Below are 16,538 nucleotides of genomic sequence, written 5' to 3' on the forward strand. Positions count from 1 at the left end.
AGGCAGGAACCAATCATGGAAGTGAGCACCAATCGATTGCAGGCCAATTCAGAGTCACCTATTAACCTAACATTTAGTCCATAGTCCAGTTTTGAGAACTGTGGGACAACAAGTTAACAGTCCTAACAGCTGTACCATCATGCTCTTAATTATTATTAAACAATTTTTAGATCTCTCCTTCTTGCTGCTATTTGATGTTATTCTTGGCCCGTGCTCTGTTATTATACTCTCATAATTACCTCTTCTGCTTCAACTGTGTATTTTCCCTGCCTGACTACACTTCTGATTATTCCAGCTTGATCCTGAACCCTAAATAATAAAGTTTATTTTATTAATCTAATCTCATCTCATCTAATCTAACTGCATGTATTTTGATTACTGGAGAAAACTACAGTCTTGGGACAATACTGTATCTACTTAAACATAAATGAAACATGCAAACTCCACACAGAAGGCAATCATTCTTGGAGCATTTTAATTCTATTGCATTAAGATTCCCTCACCTTACAATTTCTGCCAGTTATCTGTGGACATCCTGGTATGCGGAGTAAATTCATGTCAAACAAAAAATGTATGTGACTCTAGAACAACATAAATAAGCTTGATGATCCTGAAACTCAAACTCACTCCAGTGTTGATTCCTTTAAATGTATGAACAGAAGTCTTTTACTTATTTCAGTATACTTTTTCAGCTATTATATGTGAGTGTTAAGGTATGTATCCTTAATCTATAATAATTTTGAAAGTTTTTCATACGTAGAACAATATTCAGACTCTTATTTTTATGATTTTCGCTATTAAAAAATAATTGCATTCTGTGTAAGCAATTGTAGATATATGTAATATGTAATATTTCTACAGTGTTTCTGCCTCCTGTGGTTATCTGAGGGAATGATAGGCTCAAACAAGGATAACCAGACTGTCCCAATTTACTTTACAGTTTAAACAAAAACAACTTTTGATGCTGTGAAAATGAAACAAAATCTGTTGCCACCAGAATAAAGTGGCAAGAATAACAATAACCACATCATCTGCCATCAGATGATTGAGGAGTTTGTTCGCTCAGGTCGCTTGTGTATTAAGTGATGGTCGTGCTTTTATGGCCCAGGACTGACGGACTGACTGAGGGCCCTCATTGGGTGTTTCTCTACACACAAGAAAGGAAGTGGCAGCGCACCCTGTCGGTCCGGGGTGGTACCACATACCTGGTAGGAATTTGGAGGGTGGACCCTCTGATGCATGTGACACTATCTCTAGTAAAAAATATAAATCTCATGCAGACTGTAACAATAGTTGTACTCCTTTATATTCCTGTACTTTACATTTTTATATTCCTTTCACTTTGTGGGAAAATCCTGTTAACTTATTCCATCATTACAGATTTCTGCACAGAGCAAAATGCCACAATTGAACTTACAAGCTGATATTTTCAACTTTTTTAACTTCCTGAAAAGGCAAAGTATTCAAAACAGCTGGTAGCGGTTGAGTCTAAACTAGATTTTTCAGGGATAATGAGAATCCGAATACATGGTTAGTAGCTGGAAGGTAGGAGCAAGTCTGCAAATAACAGAAAGTTCCAAATCTCAGTTTTTCACAACAAAGCTTTTGAAGTCAATACCTACAGTAGGTAACATGTATGTTCGAACAGTGCAAACTACTCACAGTAACAAGATATACTGTACACCGACAGTATAATACTGCATATTCACTTGCCCTCCAAATAGCACAGCTGATAGAAAATAACATTAGAACAAGGCAGCTTGTGCACAAACAAGAAGTCTCACTTTACCTTGACTGTCTGTGTCTGTGCATGTTTGGTTAAAACATGCTTGTTCTTCACTCAGTGAAGTGATGGTTAAGCTTCAGCAGGAGTTGGCTCTCATTTTTCATGTACAAGTGGAACCTTGGTTTGCAAGTGTTTCGCAAGATGAGCTAAAATTTTTAATAATTTTTGACTTGATAAACGAGCGAGGTCCTGCAATACGAGTAGTCCGTATATGCTTTGTCACGTGATCACAACTGAGCTGATGGTTCTTCTCTCTCTCACTGCAGGATTATGGGCAATCATCAGTCAGCGTGCCTCACTCATATAGTCAACATCCGTACGAGCGTATACTGTTTACTACAGCATTGTGACCACGTGTGTGTGCTGTTACGTGTGAGTCCCCATCTTGAACCCCAAAACACAAAGCTGAGCCTCAATACTTTAGCAACACCATCTTTATTCAGCTTGAAACAGGAACAGCGCGGTTATTTATTGTAGTGGGATCTGCCACTCTCTTATACACAGACAAAGCAGTCAGGCAGGGTCATGCCCAGGTTAGTGGCGAACTAATACAGTGCCCTACGCATTTATAATGTTCCTTGTATTGCCCATCAATGGCAGGTGCTTATAGCATGACCGTGATCTTTTCTGATTCGCTTTTACAATGAACTGCTACAGCGCTGGGTGCCTGCGGTTGCTTCGGAACGCTCTTCCGCGTGTCGTCCCATTGGGTGAAATCCCACAAGAGTTTAGAAACTCACTCACACCAGCCATGATTCTTTTCAAAGGTAAAGTGCAGGTTAATTTGTTTTATGTATTTTTACTTTATATTTTGTATTAATTATTTTTATATGAATAGTTTTGGGTTATGGAACGAATCATCTGAGTTTCCATTATTTCTTATGGGGAAATTCGCTTTGATATACGAGTGCTTTGGATTGCGAGCACATTTCTGGAGCGAATTATGCTCACAAACCGAGGTTCCACTTGTATTCTTTCTTTCCCTGTCCGCTGTCTGTGAGGAGTGGTCATGTGACTGCATGACTATGTCTGATTTGTGAAATGCAGCCATGTGATTATTGTTGCTATGTCTGATTGGTGAAGCGGAGTCTTGTGATTATTATTGCTACGTCTGACTGGTGAAACAGTAATGTAGTAGATCCACTGGTGGCTTCTATCTGGCAAAAATATAGCGTATTTAATGGAAAAAAGTAACAATTTGAGTGTTGCCCAATGTAGAGGAGTAAGAGTAGCGTTTCTTCTTCACAAGTGTTCTCAAGTAAAAGTAAAAAGTATGGTGCAGTAAAACTACTCTTAGAAGTACAATTTTTTTAAAAAGTTACTCAAGTAAATGTAACTCGTTACTACCCACCTTTGGAACTCGACAACTCTATTTAATTTGAAAAGCAACAGGGGCATGGTGGTGCTCAAACATGAAGAACTTTAAAAATAAAAATAAATTAACAAACAATAAATACTCAATAATGTGCTTGTCTTGCAGTCTTGTATGTATGTTATCATCCAGTTAACACTCGGAACCAGCAAACTCAAACAAGTGGTGCTCAAACGTAAAGAATGCTGGGAGTCACCTCCAGTTCGCCCTCTGGTGGTCGTTCCGAGTGTCAGCTGGATGATAACATGCATACAAGACCGCAAGATCACCCCCCCATCCTACCCAGAAGGGGGTGGGTTAGGGTTGATTTCACCCTACTGTATTTTTAGTCGACCAATGAGAAACATGTGTACCAAGTGTCATGAAAATCGCTCCAGCCATTCGGATGTGATGCTGGAACATACATACATACACACATTGACTTATATACAGTTAGGTCCATAAATATTTGGACAGAGACAACTTTTTTCTAATTTTGGTTCTGTACATTACCACAATGAATTTTAAATGAAACAACTCAGATGCAGTTGAAGTGCAGACTTTCAGCTTTAATTCAGTGGGGTGAACAAAACGATTGCATAAAAATGTGAGGCAACTAAAGCATTTTTTTAACACAATCCCTTCATTTCAGGGGCTCAAAAGTAATTGGACAATTGACTCAAAGGCTATTTCATGGGCAGGTGTGGGCAAGTCTGTCGTTATGTCATTATCAGTTAAGCAGATAAAAGGCCTGGAATTGATTTGAGGTGTGGTGCTTGCATGTGGAAGATTTTGCTGTGAACAGACAACATGCGGTCAAAGGAGCTCTCCATGAAGGTGAAAGAAGCCATCCTTAAGCTGTGAAACAGAAAAAACCCATCCGAGAAATTGCTACAATATTACGAGTGGCAAAATCTACAGTTTGGTACATCCTGAGAAAGAAAGCAAGCACTGGTGAAGTCAGCAACACAAAAAGACCTGGACATCCATGGAAGACAACAGTGGTGGATGATCGCAGAATCATTTCCATGGTGAAGAGAAACCCCTTCACAACAGCCAACCAAGTGAACAACACTCTCCAGGGGGTAGGCGTATCGATATCCAAGTCTACCATAAAGAGAAGACTGCACGAAAGTAAATACAGAGGGTGCACTGCAAGGTGCAAGCCACTCATAAGCCTCAAGAATAGAAAAGCTAGATTGGACTTTGCTAAAGAACATCTAAAAAAGCCAGCACAGTTCTGGAAAAACATTCTTTGGACAGATGAAACCAAAATCAACCTCTACCAGAATGATGGCAAGAAAAAAGTATGGAGAAGGCGTGGAACAGCTCATTATCCAAAGCATACCACATCATCTGTAAAACATGGTGGAGGCAGTGTGATGGGACACTAGTTTTTATTGATGATGTGACACAGGACAGAAGCAGCCGAATTAATTCTGAGGTGTTCAGAGACATACTGTCCGCTCAAATCCAGCTAAATGCAGTCAAATTGATTGGGCGGCGTTTCATGATACAGATGGACAATGACCCAAAACATACAGCCAAAGCAACCCAGGAGTTTATTAAAGCAAAGAAGTGGAAAATTCTTGAATGGCCAAGTCAGTCACCTGATCTTAACCCAATTGAGCATGCATTTACCTTGCTGAAGACTAAACTTCGAACAGAAAGGCCCACAAACAAACAGCAACTGAAAGCCGCTGCAGTAAAGGCCTGGCAGAGCATTAAAAAGGAGGAAACCCAGCATCTGGTGATGTCCATGAGTTCAAGACTTCAGGCTATCATTGCCAGCAAAGGGTTTTCAACCAAGTATTAGAAATGAACATTTTATTTCCAGTTATTTCATTTGTCCAATTACTTTTGAGCCCCTGAAATGAAGGGATTGTGTTAAAAAATGCTTTAGTTGCCTCACATTTTTATGCAATCGTTTTGTTCACCCCACTGAATTAAAGCTGAAAGTCTGCACTTCAACTGCATCTGAGTTGTTTCATTTAAAATTCATTGTGGTAATGTACAGAACCAAAATTAGAAAAAAGTTGTCTCTGTCCAAATATTTATGGACCTAACTGTATATATAGATGAATCCCAATCAAAAATATAAGGGAGGTTTAAAAAATGTTTCTGTATTTCTTAAAATTCCAAATACATCTTCAAGTGAATAAAGAGCATTTCAGAGAAAAAAAAATCCTGTTGCTACAGTAAATTTTTAAGTCTTAATTTTTAATACTCAAGTTAAAAAGATGGATAGATAAAAAAAAGTTTTCAAATAGTGAACACTGCCATTCACTAAATATATTGAGCTATTATATTTCAGAATATCTTGTTTCCCAAAATGTGATTTTGGTGATAAATTACTATAAGTTAGAGCTACACGGGCTATTGAAAGTGTGTATTCTTAATTAATACACATTGGCACATCTTTCATTCATTGATCTGTGGGTGCATTTATTTACTAGCATTTTCTTTCAAATAATCAGTTATGTAAGAGTACATGCCATATTTACAGTTATTCACAAATAAAATTCTAAGCTTCTTGTTGTACCAGTAAGTATACCTCAGAAATCATTTTAATTATTTTGTCTGTATTATTTCAATTTCAGAGCTGACATTACTGCATATCCAATACATGCTTTGCAGGCACTGAAAAATGATGCTGCATGAAACATTGTGCCCAAGGAGACGTCACACTGTCACATAACAGGACAGCATCACGTCCTGGCCTTGGGCACAAAGCAGAAGCACCGTGTTTTCTAATCCCATGAGTTAAATCAAAATGACATTCACTTATACACCCACATAAAACTTACTATATTTTATAATCACTCTCTTTTAGCGAAGATTAAAACTAATATAATGCTCATATGACATTAATGCTCTTCCTGTTCTTGTTTCTTTCCAAATTAAATAGAACTGCCCTCACAAATGGATTTTTACTTAGAGAAAGAAATGCTATTCCTTAAGTCGGTCTATTTTTCCGTCTTCATTAACCTTTTTTCTAATGAGTTGGTAAAGCAGTATGATTGTTTCTATAAAATAAAGTCCCCAACACTGTGAGCAAAGACTAAAAGAGGAAAAGTTTCAGCTTATTATAAAAAATGAATTGTTGTTTAAAACTTAATTGAGCATGCACATTCATATTTTTAAAATTCAATTGCAAGAGTGAAATGAATGCCACATTGGGATTAATAAACGACTGTACATTCTGTTGCTCTCATTTGGAGTCTGCAAATGTAGGAATATGATTAAATGCTTAACTCAGAGGAAGCATAATGCATTGTCTCTGCCGTATTATATCCCTGATGCGTATGATTCATAATACCCCAAGACAGTTTTTTTTTTATTAGCTGGAAGCTTTTGGAGAAGCAAACAAATTAACAGTTAGGGTTGAAAGAGGTGGAATGTCAAAAACATTTTTGTCAATAGTGTGAAAAATTTAAAAATACCCAGGAACTTGAAAACATGCTGAAAAATACTCTGGATACAAACATCTTAAAATTGTTCAATGACAAACCTAAAAAAATATCCATCCATCCATCCATCTTCCAACCCTCTGAATCCGAACACAGGGTCACGGGGGTCTGCTGGAGCCAATCCCAGCCAACACAGGGCACAAGGCAGGAACCAATCCTGGGCAGGGTGCCAACCCACCGCAGGACACACACAAACACACCCACACACCAAGCATACACTAGGACCAATTTAGAATCGCCAATCCACCTAACCTGCATGTCTTTGGACTGTGGGAGGAAACCGGAGCGCCCGGAGGAAACCCACGCAGACACGGGGAGAACATGCAAACTCCACGCAGGGAGGACCCGGGAAGCGAACCCAGGTCCCCAGATCTCTCAACTGCGAGGCAGCAGCACTACCCACTACGCCACCATGCCGCCCACCTAAAAAAATATACAAGTGATAATTCAGTTTTACCGTATTTGTCATTCTTAAATAAAATGTGAAAAAATACACACTTTAACACACTTTACTTAAATTAAATAAATCAATTTGCCATTACAAATATACTACATTAAACTCATCTTGCCCTGTAAGAAGTAATTAAGCTATAACAGATACTCCTGCTATTTTTCTACAAATAAATGGGGTTTACTTTCAAAAGCTCCACTCCGTCGGTGCATTACATTGCAGTTGGAGCAGAACAGTAGTCATTCTTCCAACATGCATGTACTACTTGCAGGACCTTTGTAGAGGATTTAGTACACTTAAAGAAGCTTAGGAGCTTTGAATGTAGTGAAACACATGAAAAGGTTCTGCTGCTCATCCCAGTACTACTTATAAAACAGAAAACAAATATGTATGTCAAAATGACATGCATTTTTTCTTTTCATTGTGATGGCCCAAGTATAGTTCCTTCAGAGCTATCTTTGGCACTATTGTGCAAAAAAATTAAGTAATAATCTTCACCTTAATATCTTTAGTGCATTTGAATGTATTTAATGGTTATAGCAAGATCAACTTAGTCATCATTATGAAATTTTCAAATTTTTCATAACATGCACAATGCAATTTTTTTTCTAGGAAAGCATGTTTCTACTTTTTGCAGGATATGCGCCTGGTGCCGCTAGCCTGTTTCCAAGTTGCTGAGGCAGTCATTGTGATCCCACAGTGTTTATTTATTTATTTCAATTCCACTTTGGGGCTTGAAGACTAGAGTCCTTTTAAGTCACCTATTGGTTGATTTTCTTGTGACATAATTTAAAGGGTACAGCTTATTATTTTAAATTAGTGATCATCATCATTGGTTATGATGAGTACTTACAGTGGTGTGAAAAACTATTTGCCCCCTTCCTGATTTCTTATTCTTTTGCATGTTTGTCACACAAAATGTTTCTGATCATCAAACACATTTAACCATTAGTCAAATATAACACAAGTAAACACAAAATGCAGTTTTTAAATGATGGTTTTTATTATTTAGGGAGAAAAAAAATCCAAACCTACATGGCCCTGTGTGAAAAAGTAATTGCCCCCTTGTTAAAAAATAACCTAACTGTGGTGTATCACACCTGAGTTCAATTTCCGTAGCCACCCCCAGGCCTGATTACTGCCACACCTGTTTCAATCAAGAAATCACTTAAATAGGAGCTGCCTGACACAGAGAAGTAGACCAAAAGCACCTCAAAAGCTAGACATCATGCCAAGATCCAAAGAAATTCAGGAACAAATGAGAACAGAAGTAATTGAGATCTATCAGTCTGGTAAAGGTTATAAAGCCATTTCTAAAGCTTTGGGACTCCAGCGAACCACAGTGAGAGCCATTATCCACAAATGGCAAAAACATGGAACAGTGGTGAACCTTCCCAGGAGTGGCCGGCCGACCAAAATTACCCCAAGAGCGCAGAGACGACTCATCCGAGAGGTCACAAAAGACCCCAGGACAATGTCTAAAGAACTGCAGGCCTCACTTGCCTCAATTAAGGTCAGTGTTCACGACTCCACCATAAGAAAGAGACTGGGCAAAAACGGCCTGCATGGCAGATTTCCAAGACGCAAACCACTGTTAAGCAAAAAGAACATTAGGGCTCGTCTCAATTTTGCTAAGAAACATCTCAATGATTGCCAAGACTTTTGGGAAAATACCTTGTGGACTGATGAGACAAAAGTTGAACTTTTTGGAAGGCAAATGTCCCGTTACATCTGGTGTAAAAGGAACACAGCATTTCAGAAAAAGAACATCATACCAACAGTAAAATATGGTGGTGGTAGTGTGATGGTCTGGGGTTGTTTTGCTGCTTCAGGACCTGGAAGGCTTGCTGTGATAGATGGAACCATGAATTCTACTGTCTACCAAAAAATCCTGAAGGAGAATGTCCGGCCATCTGTTCGTCAACTCAAGCTGAAGCGATCTTGGGTGCTGCAACAGGACAATGACCCAAAACACACCAGCAAATCCACCTCAGAATGGCTGAAGAAAAACAAAATGAAGACTTTGGAGTGGCCTAGTCAAAGTCCTGACCTGAATCCAATTGAGATGCTATGGCATGACCTTAAAAAGGCGGTTCATGCTAGAAAACCCTCAAATAAAGCTGAATTACAACAATTTTGCAAAGATGAATGGGCCAAAATTCCTCCAGAGCGCTGTAAAAGACTCATTGCAAGTTATCGCAAACGCTTGATTGCAGTTATTGCTGCTAAGGGTGGCCCAACCAGTTATTAGGTTCAGGGGGCAATTACTTTTTCACACAGGGCCATGTAGGTTTGGATTTTTTTTTCTCCCTAAATAATAAAAACCACCATTTACAAACTGCATTTTGTGTTTACTTGTGTTATATTTGACTAATGGTTAAATGTGTTTGATGATCAGAAACATTTTGTGTGACAAACATGTAAAAGAATAAGAAATCAGGAAGGGGGCAAATAGTTTTTCACACCACTGTATGTACAATATTGTTTATCACTTTGCCCATTAAAAAGAAAGAGAACACTTATGGATCTTCATTTGCACTTCTGCTCTTAGTATTGAGTGCATGGGAGTGGCTTTGGAGAGAAGCAGAGGAAGCATTAAACCTCACGAGAGGAAGCAATGGAGAGACATAGCATTTTGCAATGTATTAAGTTGCCAGCACCCATGATAAATAAATGTTAGCTGAATAATACCATAACAAATCACACAAAATTAAGATCTATCTGTATATTGTCATACAGTACAAGCACCAAAGGGTAGTATTAAACAATATTTTAACATCAACATCAAATACTCTTCTTCATCTTCATCATTTCCCACTTCTATGTGAGGTCGATGTGACTGATCAACCTTCTTCAAACAACTCAGTTCTACACCTCCTCCTCCTCCTCCTCAGTCAAACCCTTTTCCTTCAAATCGTCATTTACTTTATCTATCCTCCTCTGCTTAGGCCTCCCTTGCTTTCTCTTTCCTTTGCTTTCTTTTGCATCACTCTTTTGCCAAAGTATTCATTGTCTCACCTTGTCACGTGTCCATACCCCTTCAATCTACTTTCTTAGATATCTCTCCTACTTTTGTTGTACCTTTGCTTCTCTCATTTCTTATTCTGTCCTTCTTTTTGTAACTCCACACACCCATTCTCATTTCTGCCTCATCTAACTTTTTCTCCTGTGTTCCCTTTATTGGCCATGTCTCAGCCCAATACATCATTGCTGGTCTTACCACTGTCTTAAAAATCATAACTTTAACCTTTGCCTTAATTTTTCAATCACAAAATACTCCTGATATCATTTTGTTTCATCCGCACTGCACTTTATGGGTTATCTCTGCATCTAATTTTCCATCTTGGGCTACCACTGATCCTAAAAATTAAAATGTATACACTATTTTCAATAGCTCTCTCAGGCTAACTTCTGAATTCTGATCATCATTAAACCTCATATATTCTGTCTTCTTTCTATTTACCTTCAATCCTCTATCTTCCTAGCCTGTCCACTTCCGTTTTTCTTGTTCTGCACAACACAATTTCATCAGCAAAAAGCTTGCACCAAGGGGATTGGTCTTTTATTCCATGACTCAACACATCCATAATCAGATTAAAGAGGCAAGAACTTAAACAAGATCCCTGGTGCAGATGTACTCTAATTGGTATTGTGTCAGTTACGCTAACACTGCTGGTAACCCAAGTCCTTACTTCCTCATACATATTCTAGACAATCTTCACACACTTTTCTGGTACTCATTTCTCTCTTATGCACCTCCAGACCTCTTGATGTCAAATCTTCTTATATAATACGCTACCGTGGCTCTCTGTTTGTCTGTCCAGGATTTTAAATCACTTGCAGCTCATAAACCATTTGACCTATTGACCTGAAATTTGGTACACATATACTAAGTGACGTCTACTGTCCGCTTTTGGAGTGATGATTGACCTCCAAGGTTATTACTCTTTTTATTTTTATTCTATTTTATTGTAGAATCAACTCTCTGCAGCGGCCAGCAGGGCGGCCATGCAGCGCATGCATACGGTGCCGTTCTCATTCCCTACCATCTTCGTCGTCACTTCTTCTACCTCTTCATATCTCAAATCATTCTTGAGGCAGATTGAAGTGCCATCTTAAGTGAAAAAGTAAGGAAAACGTACTAAGTAATTGCAATACAAACACTGACTTAATCAGTTTTAACGCGAAAAGATGTCGACAAAAGAAGAGAAGAAGCGGGCCACTAGGGTGGAGAAAAGATAAGCTGCTCAGGAAGCAGCAAGAGCATCAACCTCTGAGGAAATGAATGCTAAACGTACAGAGAGAGTATGGAAACTATGAATGCTCATTGCAGTGCGCCGTTACGGGTAATCTTATAACACAGTAAAACATAAAGTAAACATTCACATTTTGAACAAAAAAACATTACTTTTTGAAATATTATGGAAATTAAACGAATGCTAAATGTACAGAGAAAGAGTATGAAAATTATGAATGCTCAAATCAAGTGTATTCACTGCATGTTATCGTGCAGTGCACCATTACTGGTACTCAAAAATGATAAATAACTCCAATGTGAAACTTGCAATTGAAGTGGAAAGGGTTTCACCATGGTTAATGGGAAAGGTACTCTCTTTAAATTTGACAGCCAAACATTAGAGAGTAAATGAGATCAATACAGTTGCAAGTTAGCTTGTATGTAAGAACTGAAAGTATTAAACAGTACAAAAAGTTAGTGTACAAGCAACACACATACTGTAACTGTTCTGGATTAAAATACTAACTGCTCGAGTATAAATTCTTAATAATAAGATAAACGGCATATGATTACAAACTAAGCAGTCAGCTTCCTAATCTGGAAACACTATATCACATCATGTCAATCCTTCGCTTAACACCTTAGTAAAGCTTCAATTACTAAAAGAAAAGGAAAATTTGCATTTGACTTCTAAAAAAAAAACCATTTAGCTATCAATTAGATCCAGTTCTGACTAGCTTTTTGAAAACCCAATCATAGAACTGTAGTACATTTCACATAGTGCTTTAATTGTACCAGACATTTTTTTATATTATTAAATACTAATGCACCTTTTTCCTTCAAAGCAGACATTGTTATGGCAAATTTAGAAAAATTTTAAACATACATTTTCTTTTCAAAGATTTAAATAATAATGTAATCTCCCAATTAGATCATCATACTATAAAGCACAGAATTCATGAGACATTTTTATTCTGGATATAGCTTTCATCACAGAATAAAACAACAGTCTTATATGGTGTTATAAATATCATTTTAATTTTGTTCAGGTGTAAGACATGCCACTATCATTATCATAATCATTATATCATTATTATTTTTTTTAAACAAAATGGTTCTATGGATTCTAGTGACCACTCATACTAAAATAGGGGTTCTTCAACTTTTTCACCCGAGGACCCAGATTAGAAAATCGGTACCATAATAGAACTCAACAAGAGGTGTATTATTAGAATTATATGGGAGTCAAAAACAGACGAATAACAATAGCCATGTAATAATAAAAAAGTAAATGTTTTTGTTTCCTTTCAAGCATATTGCTATCATTAATATTAGTAAAAGAGGAAAGTGTATAACAAGAATATTGTTAAAACAATAATCCATTTATCCATTTTCCAAACCTGCTTATTCAGAGCAGAGTCATGGGGTAGCTGGGCCAATCCCAGCAAGCAACGGATGAAACAATCCATGGACAGGGCACCAGTCTATTGCAGGGTGAACAGATACACACTCTGGGGCCCAATCTAGTATCATCAATTCACCAAGCCTGAAAGTCTTTGGACTTTGGGAGGAAACAGGAGCTCCTGGAGAAAAATCACATGGACATGGGGAGAACATGCTAACTCCACACAGGGAGCACTTGGGGCTTCAACCTAAAACAATTATCATCATCCAAACATGACTTAATTCCTGAGAAATTTCACTGCCAGTGGAAATGCTTAGTGTAAAATTTAGTAAAACTGAGAGAACGAAATTGTTGGGGTGTGGTGCGAGGGTATGGTGATTTTTGAAAGGATAGTATAAAAGGTGACTGAACTTAATCACTTGACTCGTGCCAGGTTAGGAATTAGGTAGTTGAAAAGTTAATTAATAAATGAGCTTATTTACCTTTGTTTTCAAATAAACATAATTAAAACTACATTTTTCTCAGATAGTTTAACATATTCCAGTTTCCATTTAGCAATTCAAAAATTATTTCTAAAAAATGTATGCATAATTTGTATTTTATATGGGTGAAAGGAGAAATCTTGCTGAGTATTTCAGGAAAGAGTCCAGTTTGAAACTCTACTGACTGACATTGCCCTGTCATTGCAACCTTTTGATATTTTCTGGTGTTTATGTGGTTTTCAATGGTCTAACAAACTCACCCATCATAACTACCACTAAACAAGCACTAATCAAAATACTTTAAAATAGTGAGATGAGAAGAATTTTTTTCTTGACACTTTCTTTTAGGTTTCTCTGTTATTTTTCAAGTCAAAGTTATTTCTTTACAAATATGGTATATATGCATTTGCCACATGAAATTGTGTTCCACCATCCAGCATTTTCTGTGAATTTAACAAGTAGCTTGCCCACACTGGCTGTTATCTGGCTTTTTACCTTTGTAATTAATTAACACTAATCTCAAAGTCTAAGTTAGAGAAAGTGACTTCAAATGTCTTTGTGTTCTTCTTTCTGATATTCCATATTGGACTTTTCACAGGTCCCAAAAATCCTAACCACCACGCTTGGGTTTCTGCTTATATCATTAATTTACTCCTTTAGGTAGGTACAACAGCATACGAGTAGAGGTTATTTGTTAAAACATTAAGAATGTTTAAATGACTTAACCACCTTAAAGAAATTTCTAATTTCTGTGCTCCAGGATGTACATTGCAATTTCAAGACTCAGAAATGTTTTCTAAGATAAATAAGGCTATTATAGGAGACATAGCCTTTTGCTATAAGGTCCCTAAACTCTCCAAACTTGACAGTTATCTGTTTATCAATATCTGAATAGTCTGAATGGCTAAAGGCAATTTTTGTAATATAGCAGATGCTTGTGACAGCTGATGCTGAGGCTATTTGTTTAGTTTGCTTTATTTACTTCCCTTTAAAATATTCCAGGAGTTGTTTGGTTTAGCATTTAATATGTCTCTCACGTTTACATTACCATCTCAGTGCCCTGTGAGTACTTTGGAGTGAAAATGTCGCTGCCAGTAATGGACCCATCATGAGTTCTTTGATATATTCTACTTTAATTATTTGTCACTTGCCTGCACAATAATCCATTTTAGAATGGCCAGCCTGGATTCCTAGCTGAATATGTAGCGAAAAGTATCTGCTACTTTAATAAACTCTTATTAATACATAACAAAGAGTAGACTATATCAAACATAATGATTCAGTTGTATTTATAAATAATCTATAGTATGCTACAATGGAAAAGATCTATATCTGAATGAATGGAGTAGAATTTGTTTTAAGATCATTTTGCAATGTACTGGCTCCCTGCCCTGTATTGCATATAAGGATACCATGGCAGGCTTTAGCACACTTCAACCCTGAACTGGAGTAGTTACAGTGGGTTTAAGAGTGTTCTGTTTCATTATGTCCTGCGGTGGGTTGGCACCCTGCCCGGGATTGGTTCCCTGCCTTGTGCCCTGTGTTGGCTGGGATTGGCTCCAGCAGACCCCGTGACCCTGTGTTCGGATTCAGCGGGTTGGGAAATGGATGGATGGATGTTTCATTATGTCTATATTTATAATGTTATTATTCACCAATTTTTAACCAATGCTGACTTGTTTTAAAAAAATGCTGTACATTATTGGTTTTTGCAATGCTTGAAATATTACTTACTTGGAATTCCCAGTCAAACAGTCTCTAGCTGAATACTAGAAGAAGGCAGAAATATGACCTGTGGAGACCAGTGACAGAAGGAAAGTGTTGAATTCTTGTGTTGAGTAAAGTAGTACTTTCTGGGAGTAATCTGTGGCAAGCACATAACTTCATTCATGTTTGCAGTTTGCTGGAAATGACAAACTGGCTGTTTACCTTTATTGCTAGTGAAGCTGAAGATGTCAGAAGTTACATAAAGGCAGCAGGAACAGTCAAGAGAGGTGACTCCCAGGTACTCGGATGACAGAAGTTATTTATTGTAGCATGCATTTTCTCACCAAATAAACATTATTGTGTGTTATCTTTCAGAGCTACCCCTTGTTTTCATAGAGTAGAAACCCCTAGTTACAATGAGTTAAGTGCAGCTGAGGTTTTTCATACGCAATGGAGAACTTTTAAGAGTTTTAATGTGCAAGCATTTCACAGGGTGTATTGGCCAAGGCATAAATTTGTTGCTAGTTTTTGGGAGGTGTGAAAAAGAAATTGATATTTTATTTGAACAATTCACCACCTGGTGAGTCTTTATAACCACTGACCACTGATAAATTGAAAAAAAAATGTGCACGTGAACATCAGTAGTCTTTGCGCCATAGGAACCAAGTTACCCGAACTATTCTATAGCTTTTCAGTAATTATTTACCACTCTGACTCTGATCTTTCTGATCATAAAATAGGCCTTTACGATAGCATTTGATGAGAAGAATTCATAATTAATTGCAGAATTACAGTATTTGAGGGTTTCTCTACAGTGCCTCTTTCTCTTGCACGATTTGGCTCAGAAACTAATCAGCACATCATCACCTCACAACAGGCTTAAGTTTTGAGTTTGGTATTTTTCTGTCCAGCTCTTTTAGTTCTAGACTGTCCTCAAGAAACTGTGACACACAGACAGACACACGCACACACACAAACAGACACACACTCATCATTGAGATATCAATGTTTTTGGTTTCTGTTGAAAACTGGAGATCAAAATTTTTGACAAATCTAAAGCTTTCGCTCATCCTCTATACATGTAGACAATAGGTTATGGTGGGGGAGGGCACAAAGCAATAATTGTCTAACTTTGGGTATTCAATTATATTTTGGACTTGTAATGATGCTGTTACTTCTTAAAGATTCACTTATTCATTGATTACCTTTGTTCACTCAAGCAGTGTGGTACCATGGATAAATGAATGTTGTATAATGGCTGTGCTCATAAGGTGCCTTGGAATATTGTTTTGTATGCAAAAGCAGTATATAAAATGTTCAATGTTTGATTTTCTTCACATTTTTTTCAATTGTATAGTAATCATTTTTGTTTATGAGTTTACAAGCATAAATAAAATACATTAAATGCATTATGTTGCAATGGTTACACAAGCATTTTAATAGCAGCTGTAAGAAGCTGTATGTTTTCAAAAGAAAAGCCAAACTAAGAAAATAGCTTCCCCAATTGATCAGCAGCTGTAGTTATCATAATACATAATGGAACAACTTTAGGATATTTTGTTACATAATATACCATGACAAAAATGTACTGATAACAACAATCTATTTCTTCCACAGGCTGCAAAATGTCCATTTAAATCTAATCAAAT

This window comes from Erpetoichthys calabaricus, chromosome 7 (assembly GCF_900747795.2).
Source record: "Erpetoichthys calabaricus chromosome 7, fErpCal1.3, whole genome shotgun sequence".
Taxonomy (NCBI): domain Eukaryota; kingdom Metazoa; phylum Chordata; class Cladistia; order Polypteriformes; family Polypteridae; genus Erpetoichthys; species Erpetoichthys calabaricus.